Source organism: Dermochelys coriacea, chromosome 6 (genome assembly GCF_009764565.3).
Source record: "Dermochelys coriacea isolate rDerCor1 chromosome 6, rDerCor1.pri.v4, whole genome shotgun sequence".
Lineage (NCBI taxonomy): Eukaryota > Metazoa > Chordata > Testudines > Dermochelyidae > Dermochelys > Dermochelys coriacea.
Window position 1 is genome coordinate 128,210,893 of NC_050073.1, and position 22,495 is coordinate 128,233,387.

The following is a 22,495-nucleotide window of genomic DNA, read 5'->3' on the forward strand; positions in this document are numbered from 1 at the left end:
GGGCATCATAAAACTTGTGCCCATACATGGATGTTACCTCTGGTAAACCTCAGATTCTTGGGATTTTTTTTATAAGATGTATGTCACACACTTATAAAATGTATGTCATGTCCCTCTGTAGTGGATGGCCCACCTGATAACAGCTGATTACTGCTACCTGTTAACAGAGTTACTGCATTAGCTCAAATTGTAGAGGACTTTACTATGGATAGGATGATCCTAAATTCAAAGTCTACAGCTGACGCATGATAGGAATTGTTTAAAAAGTAGAAGCTGCACTGGGATGTGCTTTATCAAGTGGACATTTCTAGTAGAAAGTCACCAATTTTGCCAAAGCCTCTTCAAGAAAATCTCTAAGGTGACACACACGCAGAATCCTTCAAAGACCTGCTCATGAGTTTAACTTCATCGGCATGGAATAGCTTCACTGACTGTGATGGGATTACCCACAGCATGTGAAGTGAATTTTATGCATGTGTTTCTAAAAGACCAGATTCTTAGGTCTTAATCCTACAGGTATCTACTATGAATCTTAAAGATGATTGGTTTGAGCAATCATCAGTAAACACCATACTCAGTAATAAGTGTTTTCAGTATCACAGAGCCACCTTTGACAATATATGGTTGATATAAGATTTGATATTTCTTGCCAAAACAACATGTACAAGTACACACTTGTATAGACATTAGACCAAAACATTTTTGATTGGGGACATTATGCAAATATTGCCATTTGTCAATAAGTTTGCCTCTGCTCCAAGGACAACTAGAAAGCCATGATGGATAGATTTTTATAAATTACTCCTTCAGCATTCACTGGTTTGACTTAGTTTCAGTTCATTTAATGACTAAACAAATATTATTTTCAATTTAAATTTTGCAAGATCAAAGTATTGGCAAAGCAACATCAGATGTCTGATCAACAACTTCAAGAAATAACTTTCCCTGTGTTGTTAACCTGGCAGTGCTGGTTTGTGGCTGCCTCCACCAGAAACTGAGAGAAAGCAGAATAGAGCTTATAACTATTTCTGACATTGGGCTGCTTATTTTTTATGTCACTAATTCCCTCTTCATCAAGATGGCTACTGCCTGCAGGAGGGTTAGAAATGTTAATTTTGATTAAAAAAAAAAGTTCTCAATTGAGCTCAAAAACACCCCGGGGCATGATTTTATGGGGACATTAATCCATGCCTCAGATGTACCATGTTTCTGCTTTAGTCCCTTGGGGCACTTATTAATAGTCCAATGAAACATGCCCTGAAGTGTCTAATTGCAATTAAAATATGGCCCTTTATTTTTAATTTAATTTTTCGAATTATTCTCCTTAAAAAAAATTTCCTGAAGAGCTCTTATCCTTAAAAAAAAGTCTGTGCACTTGCTATAAGTGCCTGTATTAGGACTTGGCATCTCTGCGAGTTTGTACTTCACTTGCAGGGTAAGCCATCACAGCTGCAAAAAAAGTCATTATGACCTATAGGCCCCTCACAAGGTGGCTTAATCCCAGCTGTGGCTAATTAGCTGCATTCCAGGTAATCAGGGGTGAGGCAAGGGATCAGGTAAAAACCATCAGGTAACTTGGTCCTTTAGATTGAAGGCCAACAAGCAGCTCAGTTGAAAGAGACAGACAAAGTTGTGGTGGAAGTAGATAGGTCGTTATGGAAGGCTGTGAGGTAGGGGACAGGGCCTATTTTATTTAATTTATCCTGGACTGTTAGAGTTTTGAGAAATAGACCCATCCCTATAGAAGGGACTGAAATTTTGCTTCTTTGGGGAGTTGTATTTGATCCCCTGGCTGGTAAGTTGGCCTATCAGTTTATAAGGTCCCTGTTCAGATAGCATATAAGCACATGCTTATGGGCCCTCTAAATTGGTGGGACTTGAGGATGTGATTAAGTGCTGTCCTGAATCAGAGACCCAGTATGGCTGACTCTCCCATGTTTCAGAGCATCCAGACCTGTTCAGAGGTATGGGTTGTTAATATGCAATTATAGTAGACCCCAGAATGTGACTTAACATCACTTATTTTGTAGATTTTATAGCATAAAGGCTGACACTTTATACATAGCCCCTGTGTGCTCACTGTACTCTCATACTTCAGGCATGTTTCATAGGTCTTCCAACAATGTGACTGCACTTGTAGTGTCTGTTACAACCTAAACAGAGAACTTTCACCCTTAACAGATTGTTTTCCTTTTAAATCAGATGTTCAGCCATACTTAATCGCATGGGAAACTAATAGAACCCATGCCAGCGAGAACTTGTCAAAATTGTTTATGCAGCAAGTTTTCTCAGTGGGAAACTGGATTTTTTTTTCTGAGCCCCTGTGCTTGGGGAGCACTGGAGAAAAATAGGGTTTGTTAATCTCTGTGTACCTTAACTCCTGTGGTACCTCCTGGGAGTTGTAGTCTGGCTGGGGAACCTGGTCCATAGAGGAGAATGATAGTATGAGGTGCACAAACTACATCTCCCATGATGCTTGTGGTCTCCCTTCTGGTTGAACAGCTGCAGTGCATTATGGCCATCCCAAGACCCTGGGAGACAGCCCCACCCAAAGGAGAAAGCGGAAGGAAGCACTGAACTACAGTTTCCCCGAGGCACCACAATAGCTCAGATGGATTGAGGTCAGTGTGGCACAACAAAGTGTTTTGATCTGGAAAGATCTAAAAGTTTTTAATTTCAATAATTCAGAATTTTCCATTCCATGAAAAGTTTTGATATTTCAGCTTTTGGCCTGAACAATGATGGAAACAAATGTTTAACTAGTGGAACTTCTCACATAATGGAAATTCTGGTTTGTTTCAACCAGCTTTACTAAATATATTTATCCTATCACAGCAGTACATCTGCAGCAGTGAATTAGCTTGGCTAGTCTAACCTTTTAAAAGTAGTGTGTGTGTGTGAGTGAGAGAGTGTGAGTTCTTCTTTGAGTGACTGCTCATGTGTATTCCAATAGTTATGTGCACAATCATCGGAAGGTTTTTCCTCTCGCGGTACCCATCGGGTTGGCTGTCGAGATCCCTAGAGTGGTGCCTTCATGGTGGTGTATATAGGTCCCTGCCAACCCACCGCCTGCTCAGTTCCTTCTTACCACCAGTGACGGTTGTTGGAGCAGCTCAGTCTCTTGCATTCACAAGTGCCTACCCCGTGGTTCCCTTTTCTTAGCTGTAAATAGTTTAATTGAGTTGTAGTAACAGTAGTTGAATAGTAGTTTATAGTTAGTTAAGCTTACTTTGGGGGGTTCTGCCTCCCTAGTTTTCCCCAGCCACTGGGGCATGCCTTGGTCACAGGGGTTTAAGGCATGCGAGATTATTGTATTTAAAGTCTGTGCAACATGATCTAGCTAAGATTTCTATTGTCATCAGAAGTGCCATCATTTGAGATGGACAAGGTCAAAGATTAGCAATGAGATCAGCAATAGCGCTTACGCTTTCTACAACAAGAAGTACTGAGCTCTAATTATATACTCTTAACAGGGGTGTCTCTCATCTCCAATCAATACCTGCTGAGTTTAGGGGTTTTGGAAGTCCAGGAACCAGAGAGAACTGAGGTAAGCAGTTTCTATGAGACAATCAATACTACAAAACCTTTTTTATCATTCGGATACATACTCAATCATAAGTCCAAAAAAGACCGATTCTGTCTCCTGATCTAGCCTGTTTTGTGACAGGTGGTTCTGCTCATGCAGCTGCTTTTCATAAATATTTATTTCTCCTTTGGATTGTAAAATATATTGATCATTCTCTCTAGAGAGCTTCTTCCTATACAGATAGGGTGATATGTGCCTCCTAGACTATGCTAATGGAATGGTGTCATGTGAGACAGGCCAGATGGTATGTTACCTTTAAACTGTTTTAACAATTCTGCAGTTTCTCAATTAAAACAAGTGAAGAGTCTGGAAATATACATATCGCTAGATAAGAGAGTTTATTTTAAATTTGAATTTTTTCATACATTGTTTTGAATTTGGGAACATCTTAAATTTCATTGATTTTTCTTTTAAATGACTATGTATGTATATATTATAGGGGAAAATTTGCAAATATATCTCAGATTTCTAAATGTGATGGTCATTGGTGTTATACAGAATATGTGGTTCCCTGAAACGTGATGAAGTTTTATAACAGATTGAAATTTCTACTGGCAAGAAGGCAGTTAAAATTCACAGCTTTTCACATAGTGGAATTTTCTTAGATGCCTGTATAGGGAAAGCATGTTTAATGACTTCCTTTTCATTGTCACACAGTTGGTTTTAGAACGGCTGTTGCTCTTGAAGGTTTCTGTTTGTTTGTCTTTAGTTTCTTATTGATACTTTTGCTTATTTATTAAATGGTCTGAAAGTCTTCATTAACTGAATGGCATATTCTGCCCGAGTTTGATCTCCAGATAACTGATATCCAGTGTATAAAATATAAGACAAATTCCTGCTTAATTACTACTGACATCTTGATCTACATTCTAGGGATGTATTTACACATGATCAAGGATTTTCATGGTGGAAATATGGAAGCTCTTAGATTTAAACTTGCTATGTATGCAAATGCTATTTTTCTGTTTATTTAAAAAACAGAGAGCTCAGTTCCTGCTACTGTTACTGCTATTGACTGGCTTGGCTCTTTTTAAGGAGTGAAAATCAATTATAAGTCAAAGGCAATGCACATTTCTGCTTCCTCTGCAGATGGGATTTCCTTTCAGAAAGTAAGTGACTTATTTAGGAGTGTCTTTCCCCTCCAAAGTTGCATAATCTTTATTCTGATGATATTGATCTCCTTTTAATAAGGCTAAAAATGATTCAGAGCAAAGATAAGTGCCACTGCGTTTATTCTTTATGGCTGCATTGACTCAGAGTTGCCATCCTCCTGAGTCGTTTATAGATTTTTTTTTCTTACTGCCACTGTCGATTCCTGTGAAGAGCTATATTTGAAATATAGGGATCTTATGGAATTTATGATCGTTTTAAAAAATACTGCTTAAAAAGGCAGCTACAAAAAGCAAGATTAAATAAACTTCAGATTTTACAAAGCCATTTCTGCTGTACCCTGACTTGCAGTCTTCTCATATCTCTTAGCTGTAGCACAATAGAATAACTTCATAATCTGTCACTCGGGGTTTTATGTCCATTGGTAAAATTCCAAGGGCAAGAGTAACCCATCGTTGTGTTCTCCCCCTTGGGTCGGATGTTTGCAGATGCCCAGTTTTGATTAATAAGAAAAAAATTGTTTCCCGTTTGCAAAAACCAGAATTTTGCCTCGGAGACATTTCAAATGAAACGTTACTGAAAGATTTTACATTTGAAAAATGTTCTGTGGAAAGTTTTGAACAGATTCTAAGCAATATGTTTTGTCGTCCGTACCCATAACAAAACTAAAGTGTGCCTGAGTGGTCACAGTGAGACTCTGCTGTGGAGGTGGCATGCTGATGTGAATGAACTTTTTCAAAATGTGGGGCCCACTCATCGGTCTGAAGCAATGGGAATGTTCGGAGAGTGCGAGCTGCCATCAGTGCTACAGACAGAAAACAACCCAGTCAGGTGCTGAAAATAGCCAGCTGCAGGAGGTACTCTGTGGTCTTGATTCGTGTTTCAAATTTTTCAAGTTGGCATTCAGCAGAAAGATGGCTTTTCTTTTCCTTGACTAAATACAGCTGCATCCAAAACAGCCTCATTGTCCCTGGTGTCTGCAGCTACTCAGGGTTGATGTTCCAGAACCTATAGAGCCTGTGAGAGTCGGATCCATTTTAATGACTGTGACCATTTAGGTTTTCATTTGCAATTTCTCATTTTTATTATTTTTAGTCCATGGCTGTACTTTAGTGCAGACTGGTAGCCCGCCTCAATACATCAGGGAAATTAAACTGCACTGAAAGATAGGACACATAAAAATAAAATGTGTGAAAAATTGCAATGACATGGTCGTGTTGGTACAGGAGTTTGTGATGTAGTGAAATTAAATATCTTTCCAATGTACCAATTGTGTGTAGGCAATACAGATATTAACGGGGTGCTGTGTTGGACCTGTCCTTAGTGAAGCTTAGCCTTTAGTTTGAATATCACATCAACAAATTACTACCAACTTTATGCACCCAACTTCTCAAGCATTAAGTTTCCAAAGGTGTTAAAAACCCCTTCACTGTCATTCTCACTGACGATACGTGGGTGTATGAGAAGTTTGTCTGACTCCTGAAGTTGCTATTTAGGTATCTGAATTGCCTAATAGACGAGAAATCTGTGTTAGAGAGCATTTGCCTGCCCAGGTCACTGCTTGCTGGCCACTGTCGGGCTGCGGCAAAGCACTGCAACCGTTTTCTGGTCAATGTGCTGGTCAGTGTGTCTGGCTCATCCTGGCTGGTCCTGGATTTATGAAAATAAAGCTCACCAGAGAAGCAGTTAAAATCTGAAGGAAAGGGTAGTGACTTAGGGATTGTGATGTTGTGATCACAGTCTATTTCCTTTTCCTCTTACTAGTAGTTGATATGAACTTTGAAGGGACGTTTCCAAAGCGACTAGTGACTTTGGCTACCTAACTTGAGATACGTTAGAAGGGGCTGTTTTTTATTCAGAGGGCAAGAAGCCACTTTTTGTTGTGTCAAGTTGAGCGTTCAGAAATTGAGGCACACGAAATCACTAGTCGCTTTGGAAAATCTTCTCCAAAGCAGTTTAAAGGTCAACATGGATTATCGTCTTTCTCCTTGCAGCTGTTCTTTTGGAACTCAATACACTAATTTCACTATTTTCCCCTAGATCTCAGTTGCTTCGGGTTATAAACACTAATGAATCGATGATCAGAATGCTATCAAGCCAAAGGATATCATTCTGATTCTTGGTGCATTAGCTCTGATTTGGGAAGGTCTGAAGCATTCCTCTGCAAGCGTGATGGGTCCCGGGCGCTGTGATGTGCTAACGCTTGCCGGGTTTGTTCAGAATTCTCAGCTCTGGTTAGTACGTGGTAGTTGCTGTTCAAAGCACCATTCATAACATCAAATACAGTAATTCTGGCTCCAGAATTTGCTCATTGTCATTTTGATTAGTCATCAGTACGTATCTTATATTGTGATTGTGACACACAGCTGGTCCATGTTTTAGCTCAATAATACTTTGTGGCTTGGTCTACACCACCAACTTAAGTTGGTGTAAATACATCACTCATATCCACCCCTTAAATGACACAGTTATACTGACCCAACTGCCAGTGTAGACCGTGCTCTGTTGATGGGAGGGCTTCTCCTGTTGACATAGCTACTGCCTCTTCGGGAGATGGGGTACCTATGCCATCGGGAGAAGCTCTCCCATCGGCATAGGTTGCATTTCCACTAAACGCTACAGCAGCGCAGCTGTATCAGTGCAGCACTGTATGTGAAGACAAGCTCTGTATGTTATGTTCTAAATGCTAATGACATATATTTATGAAATAAAACTTAAAATCTGCTGGTAACCATTTTGTCCTATAGTTATAGGAAAAAAAGCTACCATTTAGTTTAATGTTCAACACAAACTTCACCAGTCATATCTTCATGCCAAGTCTTCCTGTGTGAATCTGTTTGCAGTCTTGCTCCCACGGATGAGACTATACAACCACATGAGCACATACATGGTGCTGTGGTATCGTTGTCGGATCTGACAGACTGCCACACCAACACAAACTGTTTAAAGCAAATACTAGACTCCCTAGGCCAGCAAGCATGGTGTGAAGACTTTTCATACCATGCTTGAGAAGGAAGGATGATCTTGTGGTTGGTTGCAGCACTGCACTAGGTAAGAAGGGATCTGAGTTCAAGTCCCTGCTCTGCCACTGAGCTTTGCGTGGGACTGGGAAAGTCACTGAACATTTGTGTGCTTCAGTTTCTCCATTAGTAAAACGGGGATGATATTTCCTTTCTCTCCCCTCCTTTGTTTTGTCTGCTTAGAATGTAAGTTCCTTGGGGCAGAGACTGCTGCTTACTCTAGGGATATATGGTGCCTAGTGCAACGCGGCCCTGATCTTGCTGGAAACTGAAGGCTCTACTGTTGTACAAATAATAAGCCGTAACCTGGGCCTTTGTGCTTAATTACTGTACCACTCTCAGATCTCCAGTGACTAGCCACTGTGCAGTGGAAGAAGGTCTGAATCTCTTGGCTTCTGTGTTATGCAGCTAGATTTCAGTGTTTTAACGTGGTGGCTTTTTGTTTTTCAAATGGTGGGAGAAGAAGGAAGGAGGCTGCACTGGGTTGTATGATTTCACTGGCAACGTTACAGCTTTTCCTGAAATCTAGACAGCTCGTTCTCACTGGAAATGTCTGAGATACAGTTTGAGCTACAGTAAAAGATCCCTCAAAGCCCATTGGATTAAAAGGCACAATTCAATAATCTGTGACCCATTATCTTCGGATCACTGACATAATCAACCAGAACAGCTCTTTGGTATTTAAGGGAGTAAAAGCCCCTAGAAATCTCATCTTATGCCCTATGGTCTTGCCAAATTCCCTCTTGTTCTTTCAGATGCTGGGGCAGGGAAGAAGCATTTAGAATAGTTCCATTTAGTTGCCAATCTACATGCTTTGTGTCAGTCAGACCACTGCTGGCCCTTCTCTCACGTTGAGCGGCACCATTACATCAGACTGTTTACTCTGGCACTCAGTTATCCTCTCTGAAAAGTGGAGACAGCTGCTTCTTCGCAGGCTAGCGCATCTTTGGGGAGCTTCAATGCTGAAATGACTGAAATTAGTTATTAGGGGGTTATATGTCTTAATATCTGTGTAATATATCATAGGTCCAATCAGGGTAATATTGCTAACATGTGTAAGGATCCTGATACCAATCTCTCAGTAGACAAGTGGTTGCTGTAGATTTTCTAAAACTTTGTGTTTTGTAATAAACCAAAATCAGTGCTGGCCCATAAAAGGACAGCAAGCTTTGAACTAGAGGAACCAAGATGTTTTAAAACTTAAAAACAAACCCCAACCAAACTACTGGAGCTGGTCAAAAACTTCAAAATTCAACATTTTGTTCCACTGAAAAGGGACAAAATTTCATGAAAATTCACAGAAGCAAACATCTTCACTCTCTTGACAATGATAACTAAAACCGAAAACCAATGAATCAAGTTAAGTCAAATTGGTTTTAAAAAACAATCCTCACTGAAACTGTATATTTCAGCATCATAAGAACTTTTTTTTTTTTTGGTGGGGAAACTATGGGGATGTCTTCACTGCAGTGTTAGCCAAATGATCAACACCTGGATTAGCCTAGACCCAGTGTGAGCATCCTCACTGCAAAGATATACCGCATTGCTGGATCCTCACTGTTGTGTACTTGTCTGGGGGCATATCCCATGACTCTTTGTGTAGAGATGATCTAGGATTCTCTCCCAGTTGTGGGAGAACCTTGCTGTCCTTTGTGGGGAATTGTGGGAAGGCACTGGAGGACTACCAGCACTTGAGTGATTTAGCCTGCATCTTCACTGCAAATTGGGCAGGTTCCAGCCCAGGTTAAAGCAAAGCCTGGGTTTCCCTTTGTTCCAAAAATGCCAACAGGTGCTACCGTAATCTCCATTCTCCCCAGTCATGCAATGCTAAAAGTCCGTATGGAAACAGCCATGAAGCGACCTAGTAAATTCACACAGAAACACAAATGAACTAATCTCCCAGCTGAAACAGAATAGCTGTGTAATACGAAGGAGATGTGACTCAGCATGTGGTTAGAGATTAAGAAAGAGAATGAAAAGCTGTTATGAATAAAACAAGCCAGAGATGCCTGTTTTCCTTTGCAGTTAAAATACACTGGGTGAAAACTACAACTGGAAATTGCTTCTCTTAGCAAATGTGTGAATTTAATGAGGTAGCCAGAGAGAGACACGAGGTGATCAGGGGCAATGGATGGACGAATGAGGAAAGAAAACAGGTATAACTCAAAGTACTTGTGCCCTATGACTGTGCGTGTAAAAAATGTTACTAGAAACCTGTCAGGTCAGCAGAGAGCACATTCCACATTGGATAAGCTCTGCCCATATCTGGGCTGGCCTTAGGATTTCTTGCCAGTCCCCCTTCTAACCCTCCCCCACTGCTCTTCCCAGTACATCCTCCCTCCCAAATTCCCCTGCCCTTACCTCGTCTCCAGTCATCCCCCCAGGATCTCTCCCCCAAACCCCTACATTCATGGGGGTGAGACCTCTGCTTCCATTAGTACATGGGCTAGCCCCATAAATCAAGAATGTCCCTCTCCTCTAAGGCTAGTGGCTGGGGAGCTGCTGGTGACACTGACGGGCTGGGTGAGCATGTACATACTGTGTGAAGCAGCCCCAGCTGTATCAGACACAAGTGCTGCCCCTCTGCAATCTGTGAAGCCCCCCAGTCAGTAACCCCTGGAGCCAGCTGCCCCCTCCCCACTTGCAGGGTCTGAGAGTGGCAAGCCCGCAGCTGGGTTGGCTGTGCTTTTGCGAGAAGCAGGGGTCCAGCACAGTCACTGCTGCTCACCTTCTGTGCATTTAGAGAATGTCTGAAAAGGACAGTGGGCCCGATAAAGGGGGTTTGTGGATGGGGTTGCTAGAAGCCAGGGTGTGTGCGCATTCTGGTGAGTTCCGTGATGCTACTCAAGCACTCTGTGGACATTAACAACACACTTGTCACAACACCCCTGGGAAACAGGATGGTCCTTATTTCTACCCCAACGTCGAATTGGTGTTTCAGGTCAGATTAAGTAAATCAAGAAAATAAAAATGTGTATGTTAACGTTCTAAACATGAAGTGGAGGCACACACTGGGTAAGGCTGGTATTTTTATACAGGGGTGTGTTAAAATGAAGCACCTACCAGCAAACCTCTGTGTTTAGCTGACTAACTTCAAACACCCAAGTGCGTCAGGACACATCAGTCAAAATGCTCCAAGGAGGACACAGAAGGAGTTGGTGTCAGTACCGGGATTAGTCTGTTGTGCTCAGGCCCTGGTTTAGTCCACTAGATCATTGACCTCCTTGTCGAGGTCATTTCAGCTGCTCAGCAGAGGAGCTGGCTCTGCAGCATGTTGACAGCTGGTCCCTACTACCTGGGCAGCTTCTGTGCAAATGCCTCTGTATTCTTGAGCTAGGCCCTGAAAATCAGCTGAACCATGCTGTGGATTTTCCAGACCCCAGGTCAATCCGAGTGGCTGAGATGGGGAATGTGAGAGGCCTGTGCAAAGTAAGTGATTCGTGTCCAACCCTGCTATCCACCTGTAGCATCCAGGGAAAGAGCTGAGATCCTCTCTCTGGTGTGCATCTCGGCTGTAGTGTGGGCTGTGGCATGCACTGAGACCAGCCAAAGCATTGGGAGCCCAACCAATTGAGGAAGGCTGTTCTAGCATCTGGATAGCCATAGATGGCCAATAGAGCATGGCAAAATGCTACAACATAAATATTATTTCCACTTATGTGGCACAGCAAGATTTCTCTCTCTGGTTTTCAGACTCCTTACCCAACGGAAAAAAGACATTGCTCTGTCTTCTATGCATGTCTCTGCTCTAATGCTTCACAGTAGTGTTAAACTAAACCAATTGGCTTTTTCCAGTTCCAAAGGAAGAGCTTCAATTTAGAAAGGAACTCTTAATCTGTTTTGAACCTAACAATCTGTCCTCCCTGTATGCTTTTTGAAAGACAGGTTTCTCTTTCTCTAGCACCCTTCTGCCCTGATCTTCCTCTACATCCATCCTGTGCATTTTGCTGTGTTAGTCAAATGTCTGCTCTCTCTCGCCTCTCCCACCTTGAACAGTAATCTTCAGCACATGCTTCAGAAGGCACATACGCTCATAAGGAAATACCCTGTGAGGTATACAAGGTGTAGCACCCGCTTAGCACAGCTCTAGTGGCTTTGTCAAAAGGCACCTCCCTCTTGCCAAAATGGGAGAGCTGCAGCTGGTACGCTAGGGAGGGCTGGGATAATAATTGGAATGAATTATTCAAGGAAGATCTTTTTTCACAGTTTGCTCAGCTTGTAGAGTTGGGGAGATGGTTTGTGAATATATTAATCAAACTTCCTGATACTGTTAAAATAAAATATTTATTCTTTTCTTCCCTGTTCGCTCAGGTCTTTCTGCAGAGGGTGAGGTCTCCAGCAGGTCTGCTCTGTGTTACAGCACCAGAGGCCAATTCTGCTCCCTTACAGCTGTGCAAATGTGAAATAACTCCAGTTAATTCATTGGAGTTAGTCGGGTTTGACACAATGGGAATCCAACCCCTCAGGCTGGCATTTGGCAAAGCAGATCATTGCTCACTCTGCCCATTTGGAAGTGTACTGCAAGTAGCAGCCCAATGTTTGTGTGTGCGCAGAGTATAGAGGACTGAAGCATCGTCCTCTCTTTGGGGAATATTTTGAGGATACGCTCGTCGGTAATGATGTGTGGAGAAATCAATGGGCTTATACACAATGTAGTGATCACCATTTATAACAGTTTTTACTCACCACTAGGACAGAATGGCATTCAAGATATTCACAGATTCCAAAGCTGGAAGGGACCATTGTGATCAGAAGGGACCAATTTGACATCTTGTATAAGGCAGGCCATAGATCTTCCCCGCAATAATTCCTAGAGCAGATCTTTCAGAAAATAAACATCCAATCTTGATTTAAAATTTGCCAGTAATCAGGAGTACAGCATGACCCTTACTAAACTCTTCCAGTGGTTAATTACTCTCATCAATACATGTTTGCACATTATTTCCAGTTGAATTTGTCTAGCTTCAACTTCAACTATTTGTTCCCAATGCAGATAGTTAGACTGTCATCAAGTCATCCCTTAACCTTCTTTTTATTAAGCTAAATGTAGCTCCTTGACTCTCTCACTATAAGGCATGTTTTCTAATCTTTTCATCATTCCTGTGGGTCTTCTCTGAACTTTCTCCAATTTATCAACATTGTTCTTGAATTGTAGGCACCAGAACAGGACACAGTATTTCAGCTGCAGTCACACCAGTGCCAAATCCAGAGGTAAAATAACCTCTCTGCTCCTACTCGAGATTCCCCTGTTTATGCATCCCAGGATCACATTAGCTATTTTCACCAAAGTGTCACACTGGGAGGTCATGTTCAGATGCTTATCCACCAGGACCCAAAAATCTTTTTCAGAGTCACAGCTTCCAGGATAGAGTCCCCCATTCTGTAAGAATGGCCTGTGTTCTTTGTTCCCTGATGTATGTGTTTACATTTAGCGTTATGAAAACTCATACTGTTTGCTTGCTCCCGTCTTACCTGGGAGATGGGTACTCCATGGCTTAATCAGGCAGGAGGCTGATGAGCTAATTAGAACACTCAACCCGTCAGCTGTGAACAGCTAAAGGCGAGGATGCAAGTGCAAGTGGCAGGGGATAGAGGATCTCAGGATGAGGTGATCACTCCCTCTCCCTTCCCAGAGAGTGGGCTAAGCAGGGAGTTTATGTCCACTTGTATCTTGCTGCAGATGCCTGTGTTGTGCTGGAGGGGATTAAGAAATAGCACACTGGTGCTTGCAAATCTGCAAAGCATTCAGCTGGTTTGCAGTGGTCCAAAAGGTGAAGATGATCTCTCTGGTGCAATGTCCCTCTGCTCTTTATTTGTAAATACTATTATCCGATATTGTTTGATTCATAGATTCATAGATACTAAGGTCAGAAGGGACCACTCTGATCATCTAGTCCGACCTCCTGCACAGCGCAGGCCACAGAATGTCACCCACCCACTCCTATGAAAAACCTCACCCATGTCTGAGCTATTGAAGTCCTCAAATCATGGTTCAAAACTTCAAGGAGCAGAGAAGCCTCCCTCCAGTCAACCATGCCCCATGCTACAGAGGAAGGCAAAAAAACCTCCAGGGCCTCTCCAATCTGCCCTGGAGGAAAACTCCCTCCCGACCCCAAACATGGCGATCAGCCAAACCCTGAGCACATGGGCAAGATTCACCAGCCAGATACCCAGGAAAGAGTTTTCTATAGTAAATCAGATCCCATCCATCTAATATCCCATCTCAGGGGATTTGGCCTATTTACCCTAAATATTTAAAGATCAATTACTTACCAAAATCCCATTATCCCATCATACCATCTCCTCCATAAACTTATCGAGTATAATCTTAAAACCAGATAGATCTTTTGCCCCCACTGCTTCCCTTGGAAGGTTATTCCAAAACTTCACTCCTCTGATGGTTAAAAACCTTCGTCTGATTTCAAGTCTAAACTTCCTGGTGGCCAGTTTATACCCATTTGTTCTTGTGTCCACATTGGTGCTGAGCTTAAATAATTCCTCTCCCTCTCCTATATTTATCCCTCTGATATATTTATAGAGAGCAATCATATCTCCCCTCAACCTTCTTTTAGTTAGGCTAAACAAGCCAAGCTCCTTAAGTCTCCTTTCATAAGAGAAGTTTTCCATTCCTCGGATCATCCTAGTAGCCCTTCTCTGTACCTGCTCCAGTTTGAATTCATCCTTTTTAAACATGGGAGACCAGAACTGCACACAGTATTCTAGGTGAGGTCTCACCAGTGCCTTGTATAACGGTACTAAAACCTCCTTATCCCTACTGGAAATGCCTCTCCTGATGCATCCCAAAACCGCATTAGCTTTTTCACAGCCATATCACATTGGCAGCTCATAGTCATCCTATGATCAACCAATACTCCAAGGTCCTTCTCCTCTTCCGTTACTTCTAATTGATGCATCCCCAATTTATAACTAAAATTCTTGTTATTAATCCCTAAATGCATAACCTTACACTTCTCACTATTAAATTTCATCCTATTACTATTACTCCAGTTTACAAGGTCATCCAGATCCTCCTGTATAATATCCCGATCCTTCTCCGAATTGGCAATACCTCCCAGCTTTGTATCATCTGCAAACTTTATTAGCACACTCCCACTTTTTGTGCCAAGGTCAGTAACAAAAAGATTAAATAAGATTGGTCCCAAAACCGATCCCTGAGGAACTCCACTGGTAACCTCCCTCCAACCTGACAGTTCGCCTTTCAGTAGGACCCGTTGCAGTCTCCCCTTTAACCAATTCCTTATCCACCTTCTGATGTTCATATTGATCCCCATCTTCTCCAAATCTGTATCCAATCGCGATACAGATGCAAGTGTACTCTATTCCATAGCAGCAGTGATACTGAATACAGTGATATCAGTACACCCCACTCCTCTCTGACCCAGCTTACTTTAATTCCCTCTTATTTTCTAGCTCACATCAACTTTATAGGTTTCAGAATAGCAGCCGTGTTAGTCTGTATCCGCAAAAAAAGAAAAGGAGTAATTGTGGCCCCTTAGAGACTAACACATTTATTTGAGCATAAGCTTTCGTGGGCTACAGCTCACTTCATCGGATGCATGCAGTGGAAAATATAGTGGGGAGATTTTATATACACAGAGAACATGAAACAATGGGTGTTACCATACACACTGTAACAAGAGTGATCAGGTAAGGTGAGCTATTACCAGCAGGAGAGAAATAAAAACCTTTTTGTCATGATAATCAAGGTGGGCCATTTCCAGAAGTTGACAAGAAACTGTGAGGAACAGTAGGGGAAAAAATAAACATGGGGAAATAGTTTTACTTTGTGTAATGACACATCCATTACACAAAGTAAAACTATCCCCCCCCCACTGTTCCTCAGATGTTCTTGTCAACTGCTGGAAATGGCCCCCCTTGATTATCACTACAAAAGGATTTTTTTTCTCTCCTGAGGGTAATAGCTCACCTTTCCTGATCACCCTTGTTACAGTGTGTATGGTAACACCCATTGTTTCATGTTCTCTGTGTATATAAAATCTCCCCACTGTATTTTCCACTGCATGCATCCAATGAAGTGAGCTGTAGCCCACGAAAGCTTATGCTCAAATAAATGTGTTAGTCTCTAAGGGGCCAGAAGTCCTCCTCATCTGTTTTACAAGAGTTGAAGCCAACAATCAGGTATCCTTCTGTATCGATCAGATCTATAAACATTGGAACACGGTCAACAAAAATGACAACCACAATCAGAGAACACCGTCTCAAGTTCAACGTCAGCATTCAAACTCAGGACCTTCTGTTCCCAAGGCACTGGCACCTACCCACAGTGTTACGCAGAAGGCTAAAGACTCCTGCTACAGAGGTCATAGCATCACTTCTGCCATGAAGAATCTGCTTCGCCTACTCACTTGATTTAAAAATCCCTTTCTGGCAGCTGCTTGAGGCCATTTTTGTACTTCTCTGTTTGTTTATTGTGTCTTGGAGAACTTATCAGATTAATATGTTTTATTGCTGCATGGTGAGCCTGATCAGTTTTATTTGTATAAAGTGCCTTTTGTCATCATACTTAGCTATATAAATTTGTTCGAATATTAAAACCTACATTCTACAGCAATAATAGTACTATCAGTCATCTATTTAACAGGAGCATGGGCTTCCATTCTAAGTCAGTCTTATTAAGGACATCATTCAAAGCTTAGAAATTACCACTGCCAATTTGGGGTGGGGAAAGAGGGAAAGAAGAATCTCAATTGGACCGTGAAATTTGTAGCTGCTTAGCAATGAAAATTAATGGTGAACATCTTTATGCAGTATCCCTTTTCTCAATGGGGCCGTCTGTGAATGCGTTCAGACAACCATCAGCTTGGTATTTTACCTCTGTGTTCAGAATTCAGGGAAATGCATGACCCCCAATCCCAGTTGTGATCAGTATTATTACAATGCCTGCCCTATGCATGAACAATCAGCCAGTTCCTCTATCACTTGTTGATGCTGAACCATTTCTCAGCCTTGAGGGCTCACGAGCCTAGGAGAACATGCTTGGCAAACATGTAGGAATCACTCCAAAATTAACATAGGGGTGTGTGTGTGTGTGTGTGTGTGGGTGTGTGTGTGTGTGTATTGTTGGGCCATTATGATAAAAATTAGTATTGCCTGTAGTGTTAATACATATGAGGATTATAGAAGTCTTTACAACATCTGAGAGATGCAGTAATATCTTTTACAGGACCAGCTTCTGTTGGTGAGACAGACAAGCTTTCGAGCCATGCAGAGCTCGTCTTCAGATCTGGGAAAGGTACTTCCAGTGTCCCAGCTAAATGCAAGGTGGAACTGATTGTTTAACATAAGTAGTTAGCACAGGTTTTAAGGGACCATTTCAAGGTGACGTGGCCCGTTACACCTCTACAGTAAAAGGACAAAAGGAAGAGGGTAGTGGGTTACAAATTGTTGTAATAAGCTATAAATTCAGCATCTCTGATGTGTGGAAGGCTGTTTCAACTGGCCTCCGGAGGAGTCTCCCAATGTAACAGACTGCATGATTCAGAGATGCTGTAGATACTTTTGCCCCCTTCCCCTTCCCTTTCCTGAGCTGTGCTGGCTGCAGGACAGGGTCTGAGCTGAAGATGTAGAATCATATTTAGGGGACAGATAGGAAGAGTTTGCCAGAACTGAATTACTTTGATGGTCCTACTGGGTTTGGGTAGCACTATAGCCAAATCACAGTTAACCCCTGGAAGGCTTCAGTTGTTTAGATGCCTATTAGCATGCAGCTATTGTTTCAAGAAGAAAGTCGTGGATATAGAAATTAAATCCTGTTACGGTGAGTTCCTGGTCTGTGCGTCAGAGAATTAACTCAACAAAAGCCCAGAGGTGAGTCATGCCGCACTCCTCACTTCCTTTCCCCTAATTTGAATGCTTCATCCTCCATTGGCTTGTGCAGGTTCAAAACATAGCAGATAAAAAACAAAAGCAGAATAGATGATGTTGGGAACTCACTGACTTGTTACAAGATTTTCCTAGAGCCCAGTGATACTGGTGCTCACACACATGGGGTGAAAAGCACAATGTTCTCTCTTTCTGCTCATGCGCTCGAGTCTTGAAGCTTAGATATCTACGGACCGTGGTTTTGTGTGTGTGTGTGTGTGTGTGTGTGTGTGTGTGTGTGTTACATTTACAGCATCTGTTGTGTTTGCCATACACGAGAGAGAGAGAGGAGATATTTTGTATTCATGCCTCTAAAATAAATACATACTAACAATATGGATCTGTTTTAACTGAGTAACCAGGTAATCTCATTCACCCTCATCTTTCCTTGCTGTTATGTCTATGACCCTTGTCATGTCATGGATGAAACACTGAGCCTATTGAAGTCACTGGGAGTTTTCCAATGACTTCAATGGGGCCAGGATTTCACCCATTGTCTGTAATTAGATGTTAAGTTCTTTGGGCAGAGACCTTCTTTCTCTGGACTGGAAGACACTTAAATGGGAGATGAAATCGGCCATACAAGTTGGAAGAGTTCAGTGAATTGAAAGAATCACGTATCACATAGAGAAGGCAGGTGGGTTCAGCTATTCTAATTTCGGTAGAGGAGGGTCAAATCAGAGGAAATGTTCCTGAACAGACATACAGCTTGGCTCTGCAAAGCAGCTGGGTCCTCCCTTCAGGATGCACCTCTTGCCATGTGAATGAGAGAAAACAGTTTGCCATATCCAAGTTACTGAGAATCCCTATGACCAAAAGTTTCATACCTGACACAAGCCACCCAAATCCATAGCTAGGGTCAATCCTGCAGACACTTGAGCATGTGCGTAATTTGAGGAGCTATGAGGAGGAGTATCATTGATATCAGTGGGACTCTCCACGTGAATAAGTTACACATGTGCTTAAGAGTTTTGAGTATCAGGGACTCCTAAAGTAAGTAGCTTGACTTTCCGAAGTAGCGGGAGTGAGACAGTCAGGCAGCCATAGGCTTCGGGTGCTCTGGGGATAGGACTTCCTGTGGGGCCTGACTTTCCAGAATTGTTGAGATGCTTCTCTGCCCATCTCCTTTGATGGTGACAAGGGAGTGTCCGAAATCCATTTTGTCCCAGCCCAGTGTTTGAGACCCACACCCTTGGATCCTTACACACATGCACCTCTGCCCTTCAGGCATGCTCCTCTCTGGAGTGGCACTGAACTCATCTTGTTGGGCTGAGCCTCGGGAAACTTTTTCACTAGGTCAGGGGCCTGGCGTGGGTTTCAAGCTTCCAGGATTGTTTCCTGGGACTGTAACCTTCCCAGTCCCTGAGGTATTGGAGGCAACCTCACAGCAGTCAGGAGTCAAGGATCTCATGCACTATATAGTCTTGTCCCTGAATCTCAACTGGCGGAGCAGTTTGTTGAGACTGATCTGAAAGGAGATTCTCTGTGTAGGGCTTGAGGAGTGATTCATGAAATATTGGTTTCAGAGTAGCAGCCATGTTAGTCTGTATTCACAAAAAGAAAATGAGTACTTGTGGCACCTTAGAGACTAACAAATTTATTTGAGCATAAGCTTTCGTGAGCTACAGCTTCAAAAGCAGATTTAATAGCAAGTAATCTCTTTGTCCAGTACTTTGTAATTTCATTCAGAAGTTTGTGCTTGTGTGAATAATGCATGCATCCGATGAAGTGAGCTGTAGTTCACGAAAGCTGATGCTCAAATAAGTTTGCTAGTTTCTAAGGTGCCACAAGTACTCCTTTTCTTTTTGTGAAATATCGGGTGGATGTGGAGGGGCTGGAGAAGTTGCAATTTAAATGTGTTTTCCCACCAGAAGCAAGACACAAACTGTGGCCCTCAGAGATAATTTGGTTTGGGAACCCATGGAGGAGGAAGAGGAGGGTCACCAGCAGCTGAGCCGTTGCCTCAGCCAAAAGCAGGCCATCTCAGAGAATGAAATGAATCATCTTTGTTTGTCTAGGACTGTGAGGACTATGATGTGGTCCTTGGAGCTTGGGAGCTCTGCAATGAAGTCCAGAGTGATTGAGATACAGGGTATGGCCAGTCTTTAGGGGTATTCGGACACCCAGGGTCTTTGCATGAGGTGACTTAGTACAAGCACATATGGTACAGGATCTGCAAGTCCCAGACTTCAGCATGCATAGCAGACCACCAGAAAAAAAGGCAATAGTATGAAAAGTCTTGAAGTGACCAAATGGCCTGTGGGTGGAGCGTCATGGCATAAACATAGTATTTCTAACTGGCCTTGCTCCTGTGGAATGAAGATGCACCCATTGACATATGTTACTGTGTCCTGCATGGACTGTTCCATCTTAGCCATTCCCTTTTCAGGTGGAGTCCACCGGTGGAGGTACCTTCCTGAATGGCTGTCTGAAGGAGGACCATAACTTCTAGGCAGGTTCCGGTGTAGATGAAGTTCTGAGGCTTCAGGACATCGCGTGATTCCAGACTGAGGTCCTTGTTCCCTTGGTGATAACCCCTTTTATAAGACAAGGCATCTGCCTTTCCATTTCTGGTCCTCCGATGGTATGAACTACTGTAGCCATACTGGAAGAAGAAAAGTACCCACCTGAACTTGTCTTGGGTTTAGGACCTGAGCCCTCTGAAAGTATTCAAGATTTTTATGGTCGGTAAAGATGTGTACTGGGTTTCGGGTCCCCTCCAAATAGTGTTGTCACGCTTCAAAGCAGATTTAATAGCAAGTAGCCTCTTTGTCCAGTATTTTGTAATTTCGTTCAGAAGTTTGTGCTTGTGTGAATAATGCATGCAAGGGTGTAATAGATTGGGACCCAAACTGTGGGACAGAGCAGGACCAAGAGGCAGGCTAGAAGCATCTACCTCCACCATAAATGGCTGACTGGATCCGTGTGCACCAAAATGGGGGCTGTCATGAAGGTGATCTTGATCTGATCAAAGGCTTGCTGTGCTTCAGGTGACCACACAAACATCATGGATCTGGTCTGGAGTTGGTTACCTTGTTTTTGTGGTTCTAGTGCCAATGGGGGACCACTGGGTAGCAACAAGCCTACCTCCTCCATTTGGGCATCCCAGCCACTTGTTAGGAACCAGGACATAGGTGGTCTGGTCTAGTGGCCAGAACATGAGTCAGGTCTAATGGGTGGAGCGGTGCGTCCAGGTCAAGAAACGTAAATGGGTGTCAGAACCAGGAGAATTACCAAAAACCAGAACTGGGTTAGACCCAGAGCCAGAACCAAGAATCAAAAACTGAGGACCAGAGCAGGAGTCACATATCAAGTATTGATCCAGTGTTGGAGCTGGGGATCAGAGCTCCTTAATCTACCCTATGCCTCATTTTCCATCTGTAAAGTGAAGAGAGCAATACCCCCTTTCTCCCATCCTTGATCTGTCTTACCTCTTTAGATCCTAAAAACTTTAGGGCAGGGACTGTCTAACTGTATGTAGCTAGAGCCCCTAACACAATGTGATATATGGTGCATCTGATAATACTGTAGCATATATTAATAGATTTGGCAACTGCCCCTTTCCTGTTTGTGATTTTGCTGAAGACAGGCAGAGAGTGGAGAAGAGCAGATAATTTTGGGAGACAAAAATACAGTAATCATGAATCAGTTGTCAAGAGTATTAGAAGTTCCAGGGGTTACTTGCAGTTGTAATGTTATATGGCAACAGCAGGTAACCCCTGTTATTTCTCATAATGAATCACCACAACATTGTAATTTACTAATGCAGAACCCTTGTTTTCTTTAAAAGCCTTTGCCGAGAGAAAACAATCCAGCAATCCCAACGCAAAGAACCCCGTACCCTGCTACAAGCAGCCCTGTGAGGAACGTGAATGCTATTCTCAAATTTCCAGGTTTGCTATTCCCAGATTCTCAAAGCCGCAGCGACAGGACTTTCAATACACACTTTCAGACAGCAATGAAAAATGATTATTCTCCTCCTGAGCATCCCACATGGTCGTCTATCTGGATGGTTGGATTCAGCTGTAGGAGCTGACACTATGATGAGGCTGGAGATCCATACTGGTCTGGTCATCCCATTGCCAGGTCTGTGATCCCCAAGGTGCAGAATTGTAGAATGATGCAGTCCATTTTCAGTGTTATTTCTAAATATTTAGAAGATAAAATACCTGTAAACAAATCTACAGTCACCTCAGTTCTGTTGACTGGAATGGTTGACTTGAATGGAATTACTCCTGGAGTAAAGTGCTACTCTGTGTGAGTAAGAAAAGCAGAATCTAGTCCTCTAGTGATTGACTAGGAATAAAGATGTTATTCTACCTCTGCATTTAATACTGGTGTGACTGCTACTGGAATTCTGTGTCCCACATCTGGTGCTCGCATTTCAAGAACGATACTGTAAATGGAAAGCGTTCAGAGAAGATCCATGGGAACAATAAAAAAAAATTATAAAATCTGCCTTATAGTGAGAGACTCAAGGAGCTCTAGTTATTTATCTATTAAAGAGATGGTTAAGGGGTGACTTTATAACAGTCTATAAGTTATGGGGATCAAATAATTAATAATGGACTCTTCAATCTAGCAGACAAAGATACAAAATGATCCAATGGCTGGAAATTGAAGCTAGAGAAATTCAGACTGGAAATAAGGTGTAAATTTGTAATAGTGAATTACAAATCAAGACTGGAATTTTTTTAAAGATGTGCTCTAAGTCTGAAAGAAATTATGCTGGGGAAGTCCCTTGGCAAGTACTATACAGGAGCTCAGACTAAATGATGCCAGTGGTCCCTTCTGGCCTTGGAATCCATTTAACCAGTTTCTTAGTGCTTGAGATTAGAGTGGGGCTGGAAAATGTTTTCATATCCCAGGGAAAATA

At 42.5% G+C, this 22,495-nt stretch overlaps 1 long non-coding RNA gene across 1 annotated transcript; it reads left to right on the forward strand.

The window, feature by feature from the left end:
* Positions 1-2,510: 2,510 nt before the first annotated feature.
* On the forward strand, positions 2,511-21,894 carry LOC119857861. The gene is made up of 4 exons (XR_005293724.2): positions 2,511-2,621; positions 3,474-3,547; positions 20,009-20,131; positions 21,410-21,894. It is a non-coding gene; the product is annotated as an uncharacterized LOC119857861 (long non-coding RNA).
* Positions 21,895-22,495: the final 601 nt, after the last annotated feature.